Raw genomic sequence first — 6132 nt, 5'->3', positions numbered from 1 at the left:
TCTCATTGGCTGTTAACGATGATCTGCAGCCAATGAGAGCTGCGATCACCATACCTGCAGACAAGCAAGTAAATTTGCCAGTGTGGGGGCCTACCAGGGACTCACCCTGGCAGACTGGATCCAACCCCCGGCCTGGTATTTGCCCACCGCTGTTTTAAATCCTGGGGCATCCATGGAGACTGGATCTTTGCCTTACGCTAGTGTTTATCAGCATCATTTAATACCAGAACCAATAAAGTCTACAACAGGAAGCGAGGTGATTAGGCAGCTTCCAGGAGATCTAACTCTGCCGGCACAAATTAAAAAGGACACCGAAATTACTGGACCCACCCATTGGATGCTGTTGGGTGTCTGTCCTGTTTTCAATGGGCAGAAATGTGCTTTTGGAATTCTAGAAATGAAGGTGGAGAGGTGGAGAGGGAAAACGGAAGCGAGACGGAGCGAGTGCAGTGCTGTAAATGATTTCAGTTCAAAGCCAGACTTGAGATTCTGGACGGAACGAGTTGGGTTGGAGTTTTGTTTGGAACGAGTTGGGTTGGGAATTTGAGTTGCTCTCCTCTTGGATCTCAGTAAGAGCTGGAAGGCAGCGTGTGGAAAAAGACACAGGTGCTCTGATACACACACAACACAAATACACCCAGGTAACTACACTGGGTACAGGCCAGTGTCTGATGGACATAAGGACAACCACACAAAAACACAAATGTACTGGAAAACACCACTAAGACACACACACACACAAGATAGAAGAGATGGACAAGATGCACCCAGGGGAGCCAACAGTGTTCATGGTCCTTTGGACAAGGTGGGGGGCAGCTCTGTGAGGGGCAGGGCTTGGGGCAGCCAGCCCTCCATGCCACCCTGAGGGCTCATCTAGACTAAGGGGAACGGTCGAAAGAAGATATGCAAATTCCACAGGAATCTGCATCTCTTCTTCGGATCACACTTTTGAAAGCAGAGCTTTTGAAAGTGAAAGTAGTTAAGACATGGCTTTTTCGGTGAGCCCTCCCCCCCTTTGTCGCAAAGCTGCGTAAACCTCCTTTTTTGAGGAAGAGCGGCTTTTTGACAAAGGGGGGTTCACCAAAAAAGTTGCCTCTTAACTACTTTCACTTTCGAAAGCTCTGCTTTCCAAAGTGCAATCCAAAGAAGAGATGCAAATTGCCGGGGAATTTGCATCTCTTCTTTCGACTGTTCCCCGTAGCCTAGATGAGCCCTGAGCGTGCTGAACTTCCCCCAGCCCTCAGAGCCGCAAGGAGCGCACCACACAGAGCTCCTGTGGCTAGACACCGCCGTTGTCACAGTAACTATGGGTGACCCGGAGCCTAGAGATCTGAGCCAACTGCTCCCTTTGCCCCCTGCCCTGTCGGTGGGGCCTGGATGCACCCAAAGAGGATTCACACACCCAGAAAACACAGGAAACAGAACACGAGACACACAAGACTTGGAGAAAGAAAATACCGAGAGAGAGAGAGAGAGAGAGAGGGTGTGACAGAAATATTCCCTCTTGGGATCAATGTCAGGACTTCAGTTTTTCTCTGAAGACTAAGCCAGCCCCGAGGCATCCAAAGAGCATGGGCTGGCTGGATTTCGGCTTGCTCCCTGCAGCTCCGCTCCAGGGACGTACTGTGGTATTTGGAAGGGGATGCTCAGAGGAATGTCCTCAGATACACACACAAGACACAGTGGGAACAATAGCGGAGACGCCCAACACGCTGAACGACGCCAGTGAGAGGCACCCAACCCCACACAACACAAATGCCTTAACAAGAGACACAAATGCACACACGCAAGGGGGAAGAGGAGGCAAGCAGACTGCAGCATGCCATGAGATACACCAGACTGCCCCAAGCAAGGCTTTTAACCGCACAACAACACACACACACACACAAAGCCAAACATGAAACACACAAGACTCTCACAACACAACCACACGGACGAGCCCACGCATGAAAAATGGAGCGTGGTGCCTCACAAAACCAGACATTTGTGGGTTCCCTTTTTCCGGTGAGTAGCCGTAGAGAGGCGCTCGAGAGAAAGGCCCGGGTATGTGGTCTCTCTGAATCCTGCAAAGGGACGACAGCTAAATCAATACACACCCCACTCTCCGTGTATCTGTCCCCACACCGGTATCCCTGTTTCCCGATCCATTATCCCTCCCGCGCTCGCCATCCAGCTATCTCCAAACACTCCCTCCTCTCGCTCGCCACTTACATTTGGGCCCATCCCAAACTGGGAGTTGTTGCCTGAGCATTCCTGGCCCGCAGCCCGACGGAGCCACCGCACTGGGCATCCGCCCGTCAGGTGTAATTTCCACGGAGAAGAGGAGCCTTGCGCCCACGTTTCCTTGTATTCTGACAAGCTCCCGGACTAGCTGTTGTTCTAGTTTCCCTGAGGTGGTTGTGTGGGTCACTGTTCAGTTGGTGTCTTAGGGATCCTAGAGCACTAGGACTGGAAGGGACCTTGCGAGGTCATCGAGTCCAGCCCCCTGGCCTCACGGCAGGACCAAGCACCATCTAGACCATCCCCGACAGGTGTCTGTCCAGCCTGCTCTTCAGTATCTCCAGAGATGGAGATTCCACAACCCCCTCGGCAACTTAGTCCAGTGTTTAACCACCCGGACAGTCAGGAAGTTTTTCCTAATGTCCAACCTAAACCTCCCTTGCTGCAGTTTAAGCCCATTGCTTCTTGTCCTGTCCTCAGAGGCCAAGGAGAACAAGTTTTCTCCCTCCTCCTTGTAACACCCTTTTAGATACCTGAAAACGGCTCTCATGTCCCCCTCAGTCTTCTCCTTTCCAAACTGAACAAGCCCAATTCCTTCAGCATTTCCTCACAGCTCATGTTCTCCAGACCTTTCATCATTCTTGTTGCTCTTCTCTGGATCTTCTCCAAGTTCTCCACATCTTTCCTGAAATGCGGTGCCCAGAACAGGACACAACAGGCCAGCTGAGGCCTAATCGCACAAAGTCAAGTAGAAGAATGACTTCTCCTGTCTTGCCCACAACACTCCTGTTCATGCAGCCCAGAATCAGGTTTGCTTTTTTTGCAACAGCATCACACTGCTGACTCATATTTAGCTTGTGGTCCACTCTGACCCCTAGATCCCTTTCTGCCATACTCCTTCCCAGACAGTCGCTTCCCATTCTGTATGCTTGAAACTGATTGTTCCTTCCTAAGTGGAGCACTTTGCATTTGTCCTTATTAAACTTCATCCTGTTTGCCTCTGACCATTTCTCCAGTTTGTCCAGATCACTTGCGACCTCTCTTTTCTATACACAGCAGCTACGTCCAGACTGGTATGATTTTCCACAAATGCTTTTAACGGATGCTGTTTGTGGAAAAGAGTGTCTAGATTGGCACGCACGCTTTTCTGCAAAAGCACTTTTTGAGGAAAAGCGCCCGTGCCAATCTAGACGCGGTTTTGCGCAAGAAATCCCCAATTTTCACTATTGGGGCTTTTTTGAGCAATACAATACCACGTCGTCTACACTGGCCCTCTTGCACAAAAGCATTTGCCCGAACGGGAGCAGCACAGTATTTCCACAAGAACACTGACAATCTTACATGAGATCGTCAGTGTTCTTGCAGAAATTCAAGTGGCCAGTGTAGACAGCTGGCAAGTTTTTTCACAAAAGCAGCTGCTTTTGCGGAAAGACTTGCCAGTCTAGATGCAGCCAGCAAGTATTCAGGGGTGCAATCACTGCAGACTTGCTTCTGCCGAACACGGAGGCGTCGGGAGCCAGCCTGACGCTGGAAAGCTTTGTGGGTGAAAGTGCCCGTGAGAAGACGGATGTCACAATCCGAAAGAAAGGAAGGTGGGAAGAGCGGCGGAATAAGCGACAGTAGGAATCAGTGAAGCCGGCATTAACAAACCCCGAGAACTGGTAGGTCGCAAATCTCAAAGGAGGGCAGCACAGCTGGAAGCTTTTCAAGGAAACAGTATAAAGGGAAAGCCACAAACCATCCCAAGGGCAAAGAGGAATTTTGGGAAGAATAAGCAGAGGCCAGTACAGTGTGCTTGGGAGCTCGTTCATTCCCTGAAAGTCAACAGGGGTTCTTCCAAACATACGGAAACGTGGATGAATTACTAAGGGGGGTACAAATTTGTAGGGGCCAAGGGAGGGGCCAGATTTGGAGGGGCCAAGGGAGAGAAGGTCTCACCTCCAGCAAGGGACATAAATGGGTTCCAGAAACACACCAAGAGATAGATGAAGACAATTGTAAGTCCCCGACTTCATGGGGCCAGTGCTCTAATAACGGGTGACACTAGGAAGGCGGGTAAGTTTAATGCCCCTTTTGCTGGCCTTCCCTGAGAAGGTTGATGGAGACCAGATCCCCAGCAGGTAATATGAACAAGGGGCAGGAAAGCAAACACGCCGCAGGAGGAACAGGTTAAGGAATATGTAGGTGAGATCGATAGAGACGAGTTTCTGTGGGCTGATGAAATTTGTCCTAAGGAATCAGCTGAAGCAGTTTTGAAACCATTGGCAATTATCTTCAAATGATCGTCATGGTAGGCGAGTGTGTTATCTCCTGCAATCTCTGCGTCACTCCGCTGCCATCCGCCCCACGGACGGTGAGTTCCCTGAGTCTGGCCCCTGAGCTCTGCCCAGAGAGAGGACCCAGCTGGGGACAGGGGGGAGTCTGGGGTGACACAGAGCACCCGCCCCTGCCAGGCGCGGGGAGGTCTGGGACAGGGAGAAGAGAAGAAACTCCAGTTAGAGCAACTCCTTGAGAGCAGGGCCGGAGGGAGTTGGAGATTCATCTGTGCTTACCTGCAGCCCCAATCCAAGGAGTCGGGAGCCAACCCTTCTAGCCTCACCCTGGAACCAAGCCCAGGTTTCCAAATTTGTTTTTTCTTTTTTTGTGTGCATTTGATTTTGCTGTTCTTGGCTGGAAACAAACCAACCCCCCACCCCCGCTGTGCATCCAGGAGATTAGCTGGACACACTCCTCCATTTTGCAGCACTGAGACATCAAATGCACACGGCAACCGACTTCACCGCCAGCGCTCTGCGTTTGTGTTTTGCTGGGTCCTGCGGGTGGGCACAAAGCGCTTCGTGTGCAATCACAAAGATACCAGGGCTAAAGCATTTTTATTTTACTTTTGTATCTGACCTAGAGGGTCTGCGGCTGTGGACCACGAAACCTGGCTGGTCGGGGATCAGGCCTGCTGCAAATTAAGCACTGGACAAAGTTTGCAACACTAAAGCCATAGAAGGCATTCGACTTTCTCCTGTTTACCAAGCCCCACTCAACCTAGATCATGTTTCGGTTTCCTTCGTTAAGTGGCAAACTGATGCTCGTGTCAGTGTGATGCTGCAGACACCCCACCCTGCAAGATCACTGTGCCGCTGTTGTGGTCAGACTCTCCAAATGGCGTGATCCCCAGGTTAAGTGCTGCATCTATTTAACATTCACCCACTGCTGCCTCGGTTAGGGGTGATTTTAACTTGGCATGGCACCGGTAACTCCCATTGGGACAGCTGCAATGGTTCATATCTTGTATCCTCACACCACTGTGCCAAACACCGAGGGCTGAGACAGACAGATGGGTTCATACAGGGCCCAGAAAACCCTCAAGAAGCTGTTGTAGCTGCCCGGCTCTGCCTGTGGCCACGTTCTGGTGGCTAACGTTAGCAATTCCTACAGACATGGCTCCGTTTCACTGCAGCCGAGGGGGTGTTGGCTGTCGGTGTGTAAATTCCCCGTTGCAGCAGTAGACTGTGGGTGTGAATTTATGCAGGCTCCCACTGAGACATGAACAGTTTGGAAATTTGTTGCACGTGTGTGCAAACACACACACACACACACACACACACACACACACACACACACACATACACCAAGGCTTGTGTCTTCCAGCAGGGACACCACACAAAGAGAATTGTACACCATAGTCTGTAGTACTAGCCCCTTGCTTCCTGGTGTGAATTCTCCGGGCCAACACCCCAGGTTGGCTTGGTTTGCCCACGGGCTTATGGCTGAGTGGTGAGCAGTAGGAACTGCTAGACACGCACACACTCACTGTCCTCAGACACACGCAGCCTCAGCACCCCCGTCCCCAGAGCCAATCCCCTTGGAGCCAGGCGTTGCCATGTGTCATCAAAGGAAATACACTTGGTCGGTTTCTGG

Source organism: Pelodiscus sinensis, chromosome 30 (genome assembly GCF_052426305.1).
Source record: "Pelodiscus sinensis isolate ZL-2025 chromosome 30, ASM5242630v1, whole genome shotgun sequence".
Classification (NCBI taxonomy): domain Eukaryota; kingdom Metazoa; phylum Chordata; order Testudines; family Trionychidae; genus Pelodiscus; species Pelodiscus sinensis.
Note: the sequence above shows the minus strand (reverse complement) of the source record.